This window comes from Silene latifolia, chromosome Y (assembly GCF_048544455.1).
Source record: "Silene latifolia isolate original U9 population chromosome Y, ASM4854445v1, whole genome shotgun sequence".
Classification (NCBI taxonomy): domain Eukaryota; kingdom Viridiplantae; phylum Streptophyta; class Magnoliopsida; order Caryophyllales; family Caryophyllaceae; genus Silene; species Silene latifolia.
In genome coordinates, this window is record NC_133538.1 from 436,203,989 (window position 1) to 436,224,800 (window position 20,812).

At 39.7% G+C, this 20,812-nt stretch overlaps 1 non-coding gene and 1 pseudogene across 1 annotated transcript; one reads left to right on the forward strand and one right to left on the reverse strand.

Moving 5' to 3' along the window:
* Positions 1 to 5,447: 5,447 nt before the first annotated feature.
* LOC141633288 (inactive protein kinase SELMODRAFT_444075-like) lies at positions 5,448 to 10,214 on the reverse strand (annotated as a pseudogene).
* Positions 10,215 to 20,435: 10,221 nt separating this feature from the next.
* On the forward strand, positions 20,436 to 20,542 carry LOC141637008 (small nucleolar RNA R71). Its single transcript, XR_012541573.1, has one exon. It is a non-coding gene; the product is annotated as a small nucleolar RNA R71 (small nucleolar RNA).
* The last annotated feature ends 270 nt before the right edge of the window (positions 20,543 to 20,812 follow it).

Consider the following 20,812-nt stretch of genomic DNA (forward strand, 5'->3'; position numbering starts at 1 on the left):
TTAGGGTTTCTCGATTAATTCCTGAAACTACTCTATCAGTGGTATCAGAGATCCTTCCTGGATTCTCTTGATCAAAAATGGCGCCACGAAACTCGAAAAACTCTGATAACGCTATCGACGAAACTTCGCAATCAATGGAGGACAAGGTGAAGCATTTGGGTGAAGCGATGGTCAACATTGAAGCGAATTTGGGGGAATTGGTACGAATTCACAATCAAGACAAGGAAGACTTGAATGCAGCAATTCAATTGCAGCAACAAGGGTTGAATGACAAGATTGATCGCATGAACACAAGAATTGAACAAGTGTTGGGTCAATTGGTGGCAATGAGCACTAGGGTTGTCAATCTGGAGAAGAATTCTGGAAATCCTAATCACATTGGGGCTTCAAATTCTGGAAATTTTGCAATCCTTAATTCTGGTAATTTTGTAAACCCTAATTCTAATTTCAGTCGATTTTCGAAGGTTGAATTTCCTAAATTCAATGGTGATAATGTTCTTGGTTGGATTTACAAATGTGAACAATTTTTTGAGGTTGATTCTACTTCTGAAAACATCAAAGTTAAAATGGTTTCCATCCATTTAGAGGGTAAAGCTTTACTTTGGCACCAATCTTTAATGAAAATAGGGAGTTTGGGAATTGGCCTAGTTGGATTGAGTATAAAGCTGCTGTAGTGGCCAGATTTGGAACTAACTCCTTTGATGACCCAATGGCTGAAATCATGAATTTAAGACAAAGAGGAACAGTCGAGCAATACCAAGAACAATTTGATGGGTTGTTAAATAGAACAGACTTGACTGAAAAACAAGCTTTAAGCTGTTTTTTGAAGGGACTTGATCTTGATATCCAGAATACGGTTAGAATGCATAAACCACGAACATTGATGGATGCATTTGCGTTGGCAAAGCTGCAAGAGGCTAATGTGACTTCTTTCCTGAAGAAATCTAAACCAATTTTGGAGAAACCCAGCTCACGACCTCTGTTTGGGACACCATATCCACCAAAATTTGCGTCTTCTTCCTTGTCTGCAAGTCACAAAACACCTGCTAGTCAGAAAGTGTCTTCAGCCAGGCTGAGTGAGAAGGAAGTGGCTGAGAGAAGGGCTAAAAACTTGTGTTTCACATGTAATGAGAAGTGGTCACCAACTCATAGGTGTACAACACAATTGCATAGTATTGAAATTATAACAATCTTGGAGGAAGAGCCAGGGGAGGATAAGGAGATTCCTGGTGCTCAGTTGGAGGCTGGGCATGCATTCCAAGAATTTCAAAGTTCAGAAACATTACCTCCTTTGATTTCTCTTAATGCCATTACTGGCAATACCACCTACTAGACCATGAGGGTCACTGGACAAGTAAGAGGCAATCCTCTCCATATTCTAATAGATTCAGGAAGTACCCATAACTTCTTGGACATCAATACAGCCAAGAAGCTAGGGTGTCAGGTGAAGACTACTTTACCATTGGTAGTCTCAGTTGCTAATGGAGAGACCATTGTAAGTAACTCAATGTGCCAAGAGTTTAAATGGAAGCTGCAAGGAGCTGAATTTTGTACTGATGTCATGTTGGTGCCTTTGGGTGGGTGTGAAATGGTGCTTGGAATACAGTGGATGACTTCATTGGGTCCAGTGCTATGGGACTTCAGTCAGTTGAGGATGAAATTCAAGTTTCTAGGGAGAAAACATGTATTAAGAGGAGCAAAGGCAAGTACTACATTGTAGTGGATGGAGGGAAGGCAAATGCAAAATACTTTATGTAAACTAACTTCACAAATAGCAGCTCAGTGTTTTGCTATAAAGGCATACTCTCTGCCTGAACCTACTAAGGTACAGGAGCAAGGTATGGGTTTTCACATTGAAATTCAGATATTGTTGCATGAATTTGAGGATATTTTTAAGGAACCAACATCTTTACCTCCACATAGAATGTATGACCACAAAATACATCTAAAAGAGGGCGTACCCCCAATTAATGTGAGACCTTATAGGTATCCTGTAGTTCAAAAGGATGCCATTGAGAAAATTGTGTTGGAAATGCTGGGTAGTGGGGTGGTTAGGCCAAGTCAGAGCCCTTATTCTTCACCCATTGTACTTGTTAAGAAGAAAGATGGCACTTGGAGGTTGTGTGTGGACTATAGGGAGTTGAATAAAAACACTGTTAAGGACAAGTTTCATATCCCTGTCATTGAGGAGTTACTGGATGAGTTACATGGGTCAACAATTTTCTCAAAAATAGATCTCAGGTCTGGCTATTGGCAGATCAGAATGGACCCCTTGGATGTTGAAAAAACTGCTTTTAGAACTCATGAAGGGCATTATGAGTTTTTAGTGATGCCTTTTGGCCTCACTAATGCTCCTTCCACATTTCAACACCTCATGAACACAATTTTCAAGCCTTATCTTAGGAAATTCATTCTTGTATTTTTTTGATGATATCCTCATCTATAGTAAGAATCTCGAAGAGCACCTCAACCATCTGAGGGCAGCATTTGAGGTGTTGAGAGAGAACACTTTATTTGCTAAAATGACTAAATGCATCTTTGGTACCCATGAGGTGGAATACTTGGGGCATTTGATTTCTGAAAGAGGGGTAGCCACTGATCCTTCTAAAATAGAGGCCATGACTAAATGGCCAGAACCTAGTACTGTGAAAAGTCTAAGGGGATTTTTAGGGCTTACTGGTTATTATAGAAAGTTTATAAGGTGGTATGGAATTATAAGTAAACCCCTCACAAACTTACTTAAGAAGAATGCTTTCACATGGACTCCTGAAGCATCAAAAGCTTTCTTAAGCCTGAAGCAAGCAATGATCAGTGCACCTGTGTTGGCTTTGCCTGATTTCACCAAGGAATTCACAGTAGAAACAGATGCTTCTGGTGAAGGTATGGGAGATGTGTTGTCTCAAGAGGGGCACCCTATTGTCTATATCAGTAAAGCCTTTTCTTTAAAAGCTAAATCCTTCTCCACTTATGAAAAAGAACTCCTGGCTATTATATTTGCTGTAGAAAAATGGAGACCTTACTTAATTGGGAGGCACTTTGTTATTAAAACTGACCACTTTAGTTTGAAATACTTACTGGAACAAAAGATCACTACTGCTTTCCAGAGTAAATGCTTACCCAAACTCTTGGGGTTGGATTATGAGATCAAATATAGGAAGGGAGTGGAAAATAGTGTTGCTGATGCCCTGTCCAGAATAACTGGTGAACAGTTAATGTCTATGTTGGTATCTCATGTACACACTGATTTGATTGAGATGATACATGGGAGCTGGGAACATGATCCACATTTGAATGCCCTAATCCAACAATTGAAAGATGGGGTGGTTCAAAACAAGTATACTTGGGTGGATAACGAATTGAGGAAGAAAGGAAGGCTGGTTGTAGGTGCAAATGAGGAATTAAGGAAGAAAATTATTGCTTTAATGCATGATACTCCTTTGGGGGGACATTCTGGGGTGCAAGCCACAATCAAGAGACTCAAAAGTATTTTCTATTGGAAGCATATGTAGAGGGAAGTCAGGAATTATGTGAGACAATGTGGAGTATGCCAAAGGTACAAACCTGTGTTACAACAACTAGCAGGGCTACTTCAACCATTAGCAATACCCGAGGCAATTTGGGTTGATATTTCAATGGATTTTATTGAAGGATTGCCTAAGTCCCAAGGTAAAGACACTATTTTAGTAGTGGTGGATAGATTGAGCAAATATGCACACTTCTTGTTGCTCAGCCATCCATTTACTGCTACCACTGTTGCACAAGTGTTCTTGGATCAAATTTTTAGGTTACATGGGATGCCAAGATCCATTATGAGTGATAGAGACAATTTTTATGAGCAACTTTTGGCAAGAATTGTTTAGACTGCAACAAGTGGACCTACTGATGTCATCAGCTTACCATCCACAAACAGATGGACAAACAGAGGTCCTTAATAGATGCCTGGAGAATTATTTGAGGTGTATGACTGGAGAACAACCCAAGGTATGGGCTACATGGATTCCCTTGGCAGAATGGTGGTATAATACCACTTTTCAGTCAGCTGCTCAAAAAACTCCTTATGAGATTGTTTATGGGCAGTCCCCTGCAAAGACACATTCCATATGTCTTTGGGTGATAGTAAGGTGGAAGTTGTTAATAGAAGCCTAGCTGCAAGAGAAGAATGTATTAAGATGCTCAAATTTCATCTCAAAAGAGCACAAGATCGAATGAAGAAACAAGCTGATAAGAATAGAGTAGAGAAGGAACTGATGGTGAGTGACTTGGCATATGTCAAATTGCAGCCCTATAGACAGCATTCTGTAGTACAGAGGACTTGTGCTAAGTTGTCTCCTCGATATTATGGGCCTTTTCCAGTAATTGCCAAGGTGGGACAAGTTGCATACAAGTTACAGCTGCCTGTTCAAGCTAAAATTCATCACACTTTTCACACCTCTCTCCTGAGAAAACATGAAGGCCCGGACCAACCTGTGAGCTCTATACGATATGGATGACTCACAACAAATAAGAGCCGAACCCGTAGCAATCTTGGACAGAAATTAGCAAAGAAAGGGAATATGGGCGTGGTTTATGTACTGGTGCAATGGTCCAACTCCTCTACTGCCGATGCCACCTGGGAGCTCTATGAGGACATGAGAAGGAGGTTTCCAGATTTTCAGTTAGATCCAACTCCAGCTTGAGGACAAGCTGTTCGTTAAGGGGGATGGATTGTTATGATTCTGATCATAAGAGTAACCAACTAGTAAATTCGATTGAGCCATTCGGAAAAGTGTTGACAAAGTTGTTACAGTCATTAAAGAGGATACAAGGAATTGGGCGGGAATTACATTGGGAGGCACTATCTCGTTATAAATAGTTCTGAGACACATTTGATTAGTTAGCTTTTTGATCATTTGTATGAATTCATTTCTCTCTTAAATCTTTCCCTGTAATTCTCTCTGTAAACACTCAACAATTCTTCAATAAAATACCTAATTCGATTCCCTTCTCAATTCTAGGGTTTCCTATTTGTATTTTAGGGTTTCTCGATTAATTCCTGAAACTACTCTATCAGAATAGTGTAGAAAATGGAAAGTGGTAGAGTGGAATTGAATGGAGGAAGTATTAGTCAAAATTTTGGAACAATTAGATTCGTTTTTAGGGAAAATTTACACATTAGAATTAATTTGTTTTGATTTAGGTAAAAAGGGTATCATATGGAAAGTTAATGAAAAAGTGTATGTAAAAGAGTAAAATTTATATGTGAAAAAGCAATTCTGATAAGAAATAAGATAATCATAAACCATACTCATAAATCATACTCTGTTTTTGTCTTTTTAGACATAAGCCCTAAACTCCGCATGAGTGTCCGGATAAAGGAGGAGGGTTTCGATAGATTTATGGCAACCAACGAAAAATTTCTCATCACACCTTATCGACATGAAAGCATAAGCCCTTAATTATAATAGAATTTGTCTTTGAGAATGATCCCCAAGAATACATGTTAGAATTTTCCTTAAAATTCTGCCTACGCAATAAAAACCAAAAGCTGAACACAATTAACTTCTTTCTCTAGCCCCCAAAATGACAATCTTACCATATACGGAGTACTGTACAAGAACAAAATATAGGGCACTATATAGCAGAATATCGCGAAAAAATGAAGGCAACAGACATATGAAGGTGCAATCCCGAACCCCTGTCGCATTTACAAATCGTAGTCGGTTGAAGCCCTCGCCTTCTCTCGTTCCCATAAAGCTGTCCTTAGTGACTCCACAGAGAAATTACCCCTGTAACCTTCTGGTTCCTCGTTCCGCAATGAACTACTGTATGATTGTTGCTGTCTTTGTTGCATTCTTCCACTTCGATTCCCAATGTCATGGCGAGGAGTAGACATAGCGCTCGGTGGGTCATGAACATGTCGCCCTCCAGTATACGGAGCACCTGGTCACAGATTAAAATACAAGTTGATATAATCGTGGCGCTCAGAAAATGAAAAGAGAAAAAGGAAGATAAATTTGACAGTTGTCATACCTGTGACATTCGCGGTCTGGAATGTGGGTCCCGCCTGATACACATAGATGCAGCTTGCATTAGATAGCAGGCCTCTTGTTCGGAATACTGGTCACCAAGACGAGGATCAATTAGCTCCTCAATAGCACCTTCTTCCATCGAAGGTCGGGCCTGTTCAAAAATATACCAACACACCGATAAGAAAGAGTTATACAGACAAAATTAGACACAGCACAGCGATGGTTACTGTTGGGCGAGATTATTTTCGATTCAGGTTTAAGGTTGCTTTAAGTTGTTCTTTCCAGACCCAGTCACGGTTTATCGGATCAATTGATTTTCTGTTCCAAGGAAGAAAACTATTGGAAACACAGTGATACGCTCCCAGAGACTGATTTTACACTCATTCCTAAAGAGTATTTCCAATGCTTCACGCGTTAATAATAGAAAACACAAATGTGGGAGTGGAAAGAACATTTCCCTGACAAAATCTTACCCATTCAGTTAGGCATTGTTGACCCTTAGGGCGGGTAAGGTCCACAGCTTTTCCTCCAGTAAGCAGCTCTACTAGTACAACACCAAAGGAGTACACATCAGCCTTCTCTGTGATCTGCCCACTTTGCGCATACTCGGGAGCCAAGTACCTATAACAATAGAAGATATTTAGCCATGCAGTCAACTCTAAGTAAATTGTCACATAAAAGAAAGTCAAAAGAATTACCCAAATGTGCCTATTACTCTCGTTTCTACACCAGTGTCTCCATCAGGTTGCCACCTCGCCAAGCCAAAATCACCGACCTGCCATATACATGAAAAAAATCAACAGCGTCAAAATCATCACAAACGTATCTTGTAAGTCAGTTTTGCGCCAAATTATAGTAAAAACACATGAAATTTAGCCAAATTCCCCTATAAATAATACTCCGTAACTTTCCAAAATATGCAAGCCAAATTTTGAAAACTGGGAAGAACATACAGAAATGGAAAGGGTATTTTACAAAGTTGCTAAATAAATGACATACGGTCTTACAATAATGCTTATGTATAACCATCTTAACATGCGAGTATATGTTTATCCTGAAGGGCCACATCAGTTTAGCTTGTAAAAAGACAGAGCTAAACGTTCAGGCAGAGAAACAAAGAAATTTACTGCATCATACCAGTGGCTCATAATCATGGGTGAGCAAAATATTGTTAGGACGCATGTCGCGGTGAACAATGCAGCCAACTCTGCACTCTTCGTGAAGATATCGCAACCCCCGAGCAGCTCCAACTGCAATCTTCTGGCATGCATACCATTCAAGTGGAGCCCGATTCCTTCCTGCAATAGTGAAATCATTCAGCTCCGTAAGTTCAGAAAGCAAATTGGAACATTTAAATATCCCAATACAAAGAAATATACTGCACAATAGTAGCAAGATCTGCAAAACGGAATGGACAGTGATAAAAGTATATTACCATACAAATGCGTGTCCAGGGATCTGTTGCATATGTACTCATACACCAGCAACCTCCTTTTGTCCTCAATGCGGAACCCAATGAGCATGACAACATTCCTGTGCTGAGCACAACTTAAAACCTCAACTTCCGAGCAGAACTCAACATCACCCTGCAAACTAGCCAACTTGTGCTGTTTCACTGCAATTGCCTGGCCATCAGGTAGTATTCCTCGGTGAACCGACCCAAAACCCCCCTCGTCCAAGAAATTAGCCTGCGAAAATCCATTTGTGGCAACTTCCACCTCAGCATTAGCTGAACCATCTTGGCGGTTTCCCGAAAACCGGACCCTTATGCTGACAGATTGAACATAGTGGTGGCGGTCCGAGAGGAGCACTTCTTGATAGAGACATGGCTTCTCTTACGCTTTCGTTGAATTCAACATCAGGACGGAATCTTCTAGATCCGATTTCAGGGTCGCGGCCAATTCTGGTATACTTATCGAGCAATGGTCTTGCAGGAGAACTCTCTGTGTTATCGCCTATCAAATTGGACTGCTTCTCACGTTTTTGAGAGGATCTTAGATGTGAAATTACATATTCTCCCATCCAAGGTCGAATACTTGAACTTGTTGAGCATGGAGATGAGTCCTCATCATCTGACTCAGAGTCTGAAACAACAAAATCCCGACTACTATCCTTTCTAATGACTAAATCCTCCTTTTTCAACTCTCTACTTGTTACTGAAGCAACAAAAGGCGACATTCCTTGATCAGAACTCGACACAGAAGAACTTCCAACTTCGGTTGCAGTAAATAATTCAGGACTACTGCTAGGGGTCACAAGAGGTCCTCGTATGGAAGTTTCATCGCCCCGAGAACCCGATGGACCAGCTAATTGAAGCTCGTTTGAAGGGGATGCATTTAGATTCAATCGAAGGACTTTTGCCTGAGAACGCTTCATGACAACAATGTTGCAGTGAAGCTCATCCATGCACCGTTTTTCTTCATGTCTAAGCTGCCTGCATCAAACCATCATTATAATTTACTTTTCTACGACATTCTATGTCGAAAAACGCAAGAAAAACAAATAGGAGAAAGAAATTACTTGTCTATGACAACCCAACTAGCCTGACATTTCTTGGCTTCAGCAGCCACAGCACCAAGAGGAGAAGCAGGAACAAGTTTTATCTTCACATTAATCTGCATATTGTGACAACATCAAAAGCCTAAACACATATATAATACTCACTCGGTCCGTGCATAAACTTGATAGTGTTGAATAAATAAAACATATGCGAATGTAATTCATATAAATGAAAGTTGATGAAAGATAAACGGGATCACAGAATATAATGACAAATAACAAACAGCAAAAAGTAAAGATCTGAAATGAGAAGTTTATTAATGGACATCTCAGAATAAGAATCGAGAAGTTTATTCACGGACATCTCAGAATAAGAATCAACTATTTTATTCATAGACGGAGAGAGTATAATATACATGGTATAACCAAACCAACCTTGTTTGGATCATAGACATCATGCAACTGAAGAATCATCTGAGAACAAGAATCAGTCAACTCGATTTTCTGATCTGAATTTGTTCCTACAAGGGCCTTCTTATGACCACTGGCACAGTCTCCAGCAAACCTAGGGAAGCCCCATAATTTCCTACCTGCAAAAACCGCAATCGAATGTATTCAGTCAGATACTTCATACATTCACATCAGCCGGTGTTCTTAATGAATACTCCCTCCGTCTCAATCATCCATTTACCTTTGATTAAGGTAAACAAATGACTGAGACAAAGGGAGTAGTTTTTAAATCGACCTCAACATTTTGAGCCAATGTCATCATCAAACAAATCAGAAACATTTGAAACTTATAAAAGTTGGACAAATTCCCAACTTTATGAAAAGAGTTCACCTATTAACTTTTGAATTCACAAATCACAAACACCAAAAATTTCAAACTTCACAATAAAATGTCAATTATCAACAAATTATGACAAACATCAAAATTAATGTCAAGGGAATAAAAGCTTGGACATCATCATCATCAATCATTACATAAAAACATTTATACAATTTCAACCATAGACATCATTACAACTCCAAAAGTCCAAATAATAACTAATAATTGCATTGCAACAATCAAAACAAGAAAAAATCATTTTCCATCCCAATCATTTGTTTAACTTCGATTAAAATACTCCCGAGTCCACCGAATACAAAAAAAGGCAAACAATCGATTGAGAGTACCTGAACTAGGAGGAGGAACAACAAGAAGCAAAGTAATACAATCGCCAGGTTGAACAATACTCCCTCCATTCAACTCCACTTTGCAACATTGCTTTTTGCGCGGGTATTAAGAAACGGATTAAAAAAACTATTAAAAGTACATAGGGAAAGGTAATGGTGGGGTTAAAGATATTAAAAAAATATAAAGGTGAGTTTTATGGTGGATTTGTGTGGGGTATGAATGGCATTTTTTGTAAATATAGATTTTCAATAAGGATAGAAATGTCTTTTACATGTCCAAATAAGGAAACCTGTAAAGTGGAGTTGAATGGACGGAAATAGAATACTTGTAAAGTGGAGTTGAATGGAGGGAGTATGACTCAACGCCCAAACTAATGCTGTTTTTGGAACTTCTTTTGATGCTTTTACAACCACCATAACCTTCTCAACACCATTATTATTATTCTCTAAACTTCCAATTTTTTCTTGCTTCACTTTTTTCTGCTCTATTCCACTCATTTTCAGTACCCACTTCTTTTTTCCAACTCAATCAAACAAAACAATCCCTTAAATCATTGACCCAAATAACCCCGTTACATAAATAAACCGTCTCGCAGTGAGACCGTCTTAAATCAAAATCTAACTTGAACCCACAATATTTGATCTTTTACAAACCTTCCAAACTAGTTGATTATTCTCAAACAGTCACTTAAACACCAAAATGTTTGCAACTTGAGACAAAACCCAATAATTTGAATTCAAAAACAAAGTTTTTTTTTTTTGTTTTTTTGGATTTTTGACCCTCCAATAATAATGGTTCTAACAAACAAAGACAAAAAATTTATATTTCATAGAAATTGTCAAAATTAATTGAATATAGTTTTGCTTGCAATTCAGGTAATGAATTGAATATTATTTGAATTGATGATGTTTTCATTGTTGTGTATGATAACAACAAAAAGTTTCAGACCATCAAGAATTATCATGACCGTCTCAATCCCAGTCGTGCGTGCCCGTGCTTCCTCGATTTTCTCACCGGACCGGGTCGTGCCGTGCCGTGGGCCATGCCTGGCCGTGCCGCCCACCAGCCCGCGGCCCTTTATGCCAACTCTAACTTTAATACTTAAAAGTGTAACTTTTATTTTTGTAGGTCGTATTAAATTTTGAATTATGTAATAATTTAATTGCGACTAATATTTTTTTAGTTCATTGATTTATGATTGAAACTTTAATGTTAAACTAGTGAAATTTTAATGGTATCGAGTGAAACTTTAGCTTTTTTTAGTCCGTTTTCAATTGAAAATTTTGAATTTATGTAATAATGTAAAAATCTGTAATTTCTCTAATTTACATATTGTAATTTTAATGGTTTAGGAGTGAAACTTTAACGGTTTACAAGCGAAACTTTAATGGTCAAGTGTGAAACTTTAATGGTGATTACGTAGTTTAATTCGTCAACAACTCCAACCAGCACCACCAACAACTACGCCTGACTCACCAACACACGTCGACACCGCCGACCACCACCACCAGCACCCACGCCTGACCCACCACCATACATGACTACACCACCCCACCGCCGCAAATGGAAGACGGAAAAAAAAATGGAAACGGCTACCACCCATCCAACCCACACCCTCCACGGTTCACCACCACCACCAACCCAAAAAAAAAAAAAAAGCAAACCTTAAAAAAAGACCACAATATAAGTCACCACAACCGCCATCAACCACCACGACCAAAAACCACTCCGCCATACCCACCACATGGCCAGATCTGGAGAAAAAAAAAAGACCCACAACCACCGGCACACGACAGCCCCCACATACACGACATCCCACACTTCACCACCCCACCACCACCATGGCTCTACCACACTCACCCCCACGGCCAGATCTGGAGAAATAAAAAAAAAAAGACCCATAACCATCGGCACACGATAGCCCCCACATACACGACATCCCACACTTCACCACCCCACCACCACCATGGCTCCACCACACTCACCCCCACGGCCAGATCTGGAGAAATAAAAAAAAAAAGACCTATAACCACCGGCACACGACAGCCCCCACATACACGACATCCCACACTTCACCACCCCACCATCACCACACTCGCCCCACGGCCAGATCTGGATAAAATAAAAAAAAAAATAAAAAAAAAAAAAAGACCCCACAACCACCGACACACCACAGCCCCCACATACACGACATCCCACACTCCACCACCCCACCACCACCATGGTTAACCGTTGGCAACCACCACCAACAACCCAAAAAAAAAGGCGGCAGGGGCGGTGATCGAGTCCATTTCGTTTCACAAATTAAGCATATGTGGTCGTTGGTCAATGGTCGATACAAAACACAATTTATACTTCACAAACAACTCTACAATTAGTAAAGAGGCAAGTAAAGGTCGGATCCCAAGGGACGGGTATTGAAATGAGAATTCTATTGTAACTAGTAGTGTCTAAGGGGTGTCACAAATTGGGTTGATGTAGAAGGTTACTAAACTAAAATAGCAATGAAAATAAACTAACAAGGTAAATAAAATAAGGGGTGTAAACAATTGATTAAAGGCACTAGGGTGTCATGGGTTCATAGGGGAATCATGGGATATGATCATACAAACATGTTCTCAAATTATAAGCAAGCAATTATTGTTGTGATGGATTGAGTTGGGTTATATCTTACAATCCTAGGAAAGTTTGGGTCCCGGAGCCGAATCGATTAGATTGTACAACACCTACAAGTCGACTTAATCTTTCCTACTCAACACATGCATGGTCTAACAAGACTCGAGTTGGGTTATGTCTTACAAGTCAAGTTGAAAGGATAGAAGATGATAGTAAATGCAAGGATTCATAGGCTTAGCATTTCATCAAATATAACATGTGCATGCATTAAGATCAAAACAAGCAAGCAAATAAGATATGAAAGCATATTAATTTAAGCATGAATCATTCCCCATGTTGGTTTCCCCTAATCACCCATTAAACCCTAGCTAAGAGACTACTCACTCATTATCATATTGATCATGCTAGAAAGGTTGTCAATCATACTAACATAATGAAACATGATGAATAAATGAAAGTAATTAGCAATAATTAAAAAGGGATTAAGAGATTATACCTACTAATGATTCCAATAATAAAGCAAGAATAATAGAAGTACTTGAATCTTAGATTGAGAGGTTGTCAATCTCCCAATAATAACCCAAATAATCTTCAATTACCCAAAATAAAGGAAGAACAAGAGAGAGATTAAAGAACTAAAACTTGGATTAAAACTTGATTAATATTTGATTACAATATTGAAGAGAGATTTGATTAATATTAACTACACTAATTATTGATAAGAAGAACATGCTCCTCTAATTAGACTAATGGGGTATTTATAGTGAAAATTAGGGAGGATGCATTAGGGTTAACTAAGGGCTAAACTAGTAATTACACTTTTAAGTTGAGCAAGGAGACTCCGGTATTCTCCGAGAGAAGGGCTTCTCTTATCGTAGCTTGAAGAATGAAAACGTCTTTGTCTTGAAATCCGTGCGGATGGGAGTCGGGACGGCCGGATCTGGGCTGGAGAATCCGAGCGGATCCTTGGGCAAGACGCTCGGATTGGCGAGGGGGAATCCGAGCGGATTCCTTTGAGGGACGCTCGGATTGGGCTTGGGCGGACGGACGGATTGTGTACAATCCGTTCGGATTGTCTGGCAGCATCTTTTCTTCTTCTTTTCTTCCCTTTTCTTCATGAATTCCTTGGGGATTTCCTTGGGGACTCAAGGATCCTTTTCTCAACATTGCTCTTCTACTATGCTATGTACAAAGGCCTTATAGTCTTGTCTCTCCTTGATGCTTGGTCATTGAATATGATCAATTTAGCCTTGTTTTGCCATGAAAATGCAAGATTCTTACTCCTTTCCTACCAAGGGATCAAAATCTCAAAGAATATGCAAAACAAAGAACTAAAGATAAGAAATGACCCAAATAGGCACTAAAAAGCATGGAAACAATGGTAATTCGGGGCTAAATATGCGCCAATTATGGTCACATCAAATATCCCCAAACCGAACCTTTGCTCGTCCCGAGTAAAGAGGTGACAAAGACTAGGACCAATACTAACCTAACCTAATAATAATAGCCGATATGAGACAATTAGCGGGTCTCACTCCGCCCCTTCAACTCACAACAAGACAACCATGAGGTAGGATGCCTTCTTGCAAGGCAAGGTGGGTCTTGCCAAAATGGCGACACATCCAAACATTAAGCACACAAAAACACATAATGGATGCATCTACAAAAAGAATAGCCACTTTCCTCATCTAAGTGGCGGAAATTATCTACAAGGGAAGCAATTCAAGGGTACACAATCCTTCATAGATGCAATTTGTTCAAACTACTAAGCCTAGAAGGATACCAATAAATCACCTCCAAAATGTGTCAAGCTAGGGTACCTTTGTCCTCAATCGTTAAATGCTTTTGTCAAGAGTAGACTCCCTATGGTGTTAGAAACACTGGAGGATCGCGGAATTCCCCTTCTTGCCTAGACAAGAAGAAGGGTCGTCCCCTCTCTACCATGCACAAAAATGGATACGATGGATAAAGGGATCGATAGATATTTGAGTTTCATTTTGGGAGTTTGCTTTTATTTTTGTTTTCCCCCCAATTTCATTGGCATTTGACATTTGAGAACACTTTCTTTGCCATTTCTTTTGATTTTTGGCATTTCAATACTTGACAACTTTTTGAATTTCTTTTTGAACATTTTCAAAGTCACCCCAATTAGTAACGAGGGTGCCTTGTATTTGAAGCTTTAGGAGTCTATTTTGCTCCTCTTTTCTTTTGATGCATTTTTGCAAACTTTCTTTCATTTTTCATTTCATTGAACTCAAATTGATTTCTTTTTGTTTTGTGCCCATTCCCTTTGATGACAAAAATGTGGTAGAACATGGATGAATGATAGAAGTATGCATGGTTTCAAGGGTCACCTTGGAATAAACGGTAGCCAAGGAGTTATCACACCACAAGGTACTCTTGACTAGGCCTTAAACCATGGGTCAAAGGATACTAGCATGACACATCCTAGGGTGTTTTACAAGTATTCTAACAAGCAAAGTCTTAAGAATAAAAAGCATCTACTAGGGCCTATATACACTTGTCAAGCTTCCCAAATAGACGGTTTCGCAAAATTTTTCTAAACATGCAACTACATGCCATGATGCAACTAGCATATAAACATCCTAATGCAAATGATTCTACCAACTAGTATGCCATATAAACTAAATGCAAGTCCTAAGTTCACATTGTTTTTACCGCATCAATCAAAATAAAGCCACATAGTCATTAACATAAAGAGGAAAAAGGAGATTGGAAAGATCATACCATGCGGTCTTCAATATCCTCATGTCTCGGATGTGGCGTAGTCAATCAAAGTGAACAAGGATAAACAAACACAATATATACAAGACAATATATACAAAGGAAATGAACTTGTTTTTGGATTTTTCAATTTTTAAATTTTTATGATTTTTTTGAAATTTTTCAATTTTTATGGTTTTTGAATAAAAGTTAAGTGTTAGAATTCCCATCCCCACACTAATATGGGCATTGTCCTCAATGGCCAAAATGATGGAAATTATGCAAAATGATGCATGATTTCTATACTAAATGCAATTCTACACTAAGCTATACTACATGATGCATGGTTTTTGTTATGACGGAGAGGATAATTTAGATTACCTCCCGTTGTGTATGCATTAACTTCCCCAAACCGAATAAGACACTATTGCTAATGTCAAAGCATGGGGGAGTTCATGCACACACTATGCTATGCATGAAACTAGATTGTCATTTTGGATTTTCAAAAATGGGAACAATAAATAACACCTCAATGGAACCGAGGTGTGAGTCCTTTGATGTTGCTAGGACTAAACCAACAATGATCAAAATGAAAATAAAATACAAAGAGATATAGACAAACCGTGGGAGAGTAGGAGTCTCCAAGGCTAGTCTTCCATCATGCTATTATCATCACCACTTCCCTCATGAGAAGCGGTCACATTGCCACTTTCCTTGGCACTTTCTTCATCACTTTCTCCATCATCTTGCTCATCATTATCTTCACCATCTCTTTCTTCATCTCCACTTGCTTCTTCCTCAATATTATCATCAATTTCTTCACCATTTCCAACAACCTCATTGTCTTCCACCACGTCCCTAGATGCACCCGGAAATAAGGCTTCTCTATCCGCCCAACTAGGCAAAGGACAAGATGGATCAAGGAGTCCTTGCCTAGCTAGATGTAGGAGGGGAGGATATTGAGCCAAATATGCATTCTTCCGATCTTCATAAGCTTGCTTGTGCATGGCTTGCATAAGAAGAGTGACATAGTCTTTTCCAATTTCAACTCCTTGCGGTTTGAACTCTTCATACACAAAGGGGTAAGGTGGTATAACAATGGAAGAGGAGGGAGTTTCATGATCACCCTTTTGTTGTTGAATGATGTACTCGGCTTCTTCGGATAGGGGAAGTAAATAGTTGGTCCGGTGGACACTAAGACGGCAAATCTTTGCGGGTAAAGTGAATGATCGAGCCTCACTAGTAAGCCACCCATACTTGGTATCAAGGGGATTGTGAGCAACCCACTTAAACTTGTTAATCAAGATGGACATATCAATAAGATGGCCACCATCCTTAGCCTTGTACTTGCTATCCTTATTGAAATTAGGATCAAAGTGCTTGGCTAGGACCGTGACAAGGCCGCCATTAACAAGAACGGTTTGACCCTTCTTCCCACTATCTACATGGAGCCATCTATCAACCAATAGCCTCAAAGAATTGTAAGGCTTGGTATGAATTCTTCCAATATTCAAAGTTGATTCAAGGAGAATAAAATCGAGTCCCGTGAAATGATTGGTGTCTTTCCTAGCAATTATGGTATTTCCCACAACTTTGTGCCATATTCTTATGCCCGGATGATGGACCAAAAGAGCACGACAAGCATGAAAATCTTCAAATTTCTTCCCGGAGATTGCCTCCCAAAGAGGCTCGGGATCATACTTCCCATATTGCTTATAAAATTTATGTTCATCGCTAAGACCCAAAATTTCACCCAATTCCGGAAAGGTAATGCGTCTACTAGTGTTAGCTAGACGAAACTCAATATTTTCCCTATTCTCAACTTTTGTCACTTTTAAAGAACTTAAGAATTCCAAGACAAGGGAGGGGTATGTTACTTCCTTCATTTCAAACAATTTCTTCAAACCCATGGCATTGAAAAAGACTCTTGTTTGTTCAAGAACACCCAACTTCTCTAAGGCATCTTGACATATGAATTTGGTGGATTGGATTTGTTTCATAGCAAACTTGACAAATGTATTTCTATGGGTATCGGAAATGAATGTTACCTCCGGAAAATGCAAGAGTTGATCGATTACCGGAGTAGAAGGTGATGCTTCCATAGGAATTTTTTGTTGTTGTTGCACTACCAAGTTTGGTGTTGATACCACCATTGCCAAAGCTTTCTTTGCTTGTAGAGCTTTTTGCCTTTGAGAGAGAGCCTTTGCTTTTGGTGCCTTTGTTGCTCCCTTTGTTCTTGCCATTTGATGAACTAACCAAGTAAAGAGTCAAAAATCTTCAATTTGTAGAATGCCCAAATCGATTTGAAGGTGAAAGGCTTTGCCTTTATAGAAACAAAAATCGATTCAAAGGTTGAAGAATTTGTTCTTGGTTTTGATTGTTAATGAAGATGGAGTGATTGATTTGTTGTTTGAAAGATGGTTTGATTTGATTTTGGTGGATTTTGTTGAGGGTTTTTGTTTTTGAGATGGAGAGGATGAGGGTTTTGATGTTATGGGTAGTGTTTATGAATGAATGAATGAATGAATGAAGGTGGGGTGGGTATTTAAAGAATTCGACAATTTTAGGACGCAGGGACAATCCGTGCGGATTTGGGCGCAATCCGTGCGGATTCTACAGCTTCAAAATTTTCAAAATCCCGCCTAGAGACGGGCGGATTCTGGAGAATCCGCTCGGATTCTTCTGAGATGGGACGGGCGGATTTCGTGCAGGACGGACGGATTTCGATCCGAGAGATTTTTCTTTGTTTTTCTTCAGCTTTGAGACGGGCGTCTTTTTCAAAAGACGGACGGATTCTGTGAGACGGGCGTCTTTCCAGAAATCCGCTCGGATTCTTTGACAGTCAAGAAATTTGCAATTTCAACACAGCTCAGGACGGGCGTCTTCTTAGCAGGACGCTCGGATTTGCTGCAGACGGGCGGATTCTCAGGAATCCGCTCGGATTGGTCCTTGTGTACACGGATTCAGTTCCATCCGTGCACCAACGCATTCCCTTATCATTCTTTCTTTCTTTCTTTCAAATCTTGTGTTCTTCATTGTGGGGGCACTACTAAGGCATGAATAGCCTAGGCAATTGCCATCCCCACACTAAGGTAAAGCACTACACATCAATTAAAATCATTAGTCCCTCCCTCACTTCTCTCTTACATGACAATTATTTTGATCAAAGTAAATAAAATCCAAAAATGACAAAAATGCAATACAAAAATTGAAATGTAAGTTAGGGAGTTAGAAATATTTACAAGTGGTGGTTTAGGGAGGACTCCACCAAACTCTCATTCTTGATGAGATGTCAAGGGGGCATGTTCAAGGTGTTGTTGATATTGCTCAACACCTTGAAGAAGTAATCAAAAGCTTGTTCATTGTTATGGTAGAGGTCCTCAATAGACCGTGGCCCTTGTTGTTGATCATGATCGATGGCATGCCCAATGTAGGGATTAAAGATCCCTTCAAATTCGTCGTCCCAAAGACCACAAACTTCATTGAGTTGATCATTGAAAATCTCTTGCTTAGATGGAGACAACTCTCCCAATTTCTTCTCTTGGCCAATGAGGCCATCATCTTCTTCCTTGGTTGATTTTGATGAGCTTTGCAAGCTCTCCTTGTCACAATTCACTTGCTCTTTGAATGGAGCATCTTCAATTTTCTTCTTCCATTGGAGTTCCGATTTCTTCCTTTCATCTTTCCGGCTATAATGATCAATCATGAAACATGGCTCATGCAAACGAGGAGCTCTCATGGTTTTGTCAAGATTAAAAGTTATGCTTTCATCTCCCACTTCTAGAGTGAGCTCTCCATGTTTCACATCAATCACCGCACCCGCGGTGTGTAGGAAAGGTCTTCCTAAGATGATTGGAATGTTGGAATATTCCTCCATATCAACAATGACAAAGTCCACCGGGATGAAAAACTTCCCAATTCGCACGGGGACATCTTCCCATATCCCTAATGGTGTCTTCGTCGATCTATCGGCCATTTGAAGAGTGATATTGGTGCATTTAAGCTCTCCCATTCCCAACCTTTTACTCACCGAGTACGGCATGACACTCACACTAGCCCCTAGATCACATAAGGCTTTGTTGATCGTTGTGTCGCCAATGGTACACGGTATTGAGAAGCTTCCCGGATCCTTTAACTTTGGAGGTGAACTCCCTTGAAGTATTGCACTACTCACCTTAGTGAAGGCGATAGTCTCAAGTTTCTGGATCGACTTCTTCTTTGTGAGGATATCTTTCATGTACTTTGCATAGGCCGGAACGTGATTGATTAATTCCGTGAAAGGAATTGAGACTTCTAAGTTCTTCACAATTTCCATGAACTTTCCAAGTTGATCATCAAATTTGGGCTTGGCTTGACGACTTGGAAAAGGAAGTCTAATCACAATGGGCTCCTTCTCTTTGGCTTTGTCTTCATTTTTCTTTGAACTTTCTTCCTTTGATGATTCCCCTTCTTTGGGGCTTTGCACCACAACTTCATTCTCACTAGCTCTCACAACTTCATCCCCAACTTGCTCCTTTGGTGCCTCATATCTTGTACCACTTCTTAAGTGAATGGCACTAACCGTTTCATGTCTAGGGAGATTATTTTGAGGTGGTAATTGCCCCTTTTGTCTTTGTGAGCTTGAAGATGCTAGTTGGGTCAATTGTGTTTCCAACATCTTGGTGTGAGCTAGAATGTTGTTGATGGTGGTGTCTTTTGCTTGGCTATCTTTTTGCATTTGGGTGAAAAATTCTTGTTGATTCTTTTGCATTTGGAGGACCGCTTTTTGGACATCAAAACCTTGGTCATTGTGGTGATTGTATGGATTTTGATTTTGGTAGCCTTGGTTTTGATTGTAAAAGGGTCTTTGATTTTGATTTCTCATGGGTGGTGGAGTGTATGTTGTTTGAGGGTTTTGAACATTTTGGCTTTTGTATGAGAGATTTGGATGGAACTTGGTGTTTTCATTGTAAAAATTTGAATAAGGGGTACCACTTTTGTAAGCTTGGAAAGCATTAACTTGTTCGGTTGTTCCCCTACATTCACTTGAGTCATGACCCAAGGTTCCACAATTCTCACATATCCCGCTTGGGATTGATGAGGATGCCGTCATGGCATTGACATGATGCTTTGATGATTTTGAGTTTTCCTCAAGTCTAGCCATAGCTTGTTCAAACTTCAAGTTGATTGTGTCAATGTGAGCACTAAGTTGAGCACCCAATTGAGTAACGGTGTCCACTTCATACTTTCCTCCTCTAGTAGCCTTGCGAGGCCTACTATATTGTGAATTATGGACCGCCATTTCCTCAATCTTGTTCCATGTTTGATTGTCATCAACTTCGGTGAACATTCCATTTGATCCCATATTGAGAATGTTCCTTGAATCTTCATATAAACCATTCCAAAATTGTTGCACCAAAAACCATTCGCTAAGTCCATGGTGAGGACATGAGCGACAAATACCTTTGAACCGCTCCCAAGCTTCATACAAAGATTCTTCATCCCTTTGCTTAAAACCCGTAATTTGAGCTCTTAGCATATTGGTCTTTTCCGGTGGGTAGAATTTTTTGTAGAAAGCTAGAGCTAGCTTCTTCCAAGAATCTATTCCAAGGGTGGCCTTATCAAGGCCCTTCAACCATTGCTTTGCGGTGCCGATTAACGAAAAAGGAAATAAGACCCATCTTATTTGGTCTTGAGTCACGCCCGTTTGAGAGATAGCTTCACAATAATCGCAAAAGGTTTCCATATGAGAATGAGGGTCCTCACTAGGCATTCCCCCGAATTGGCTCCTCTCAACTAGTTGAATGAA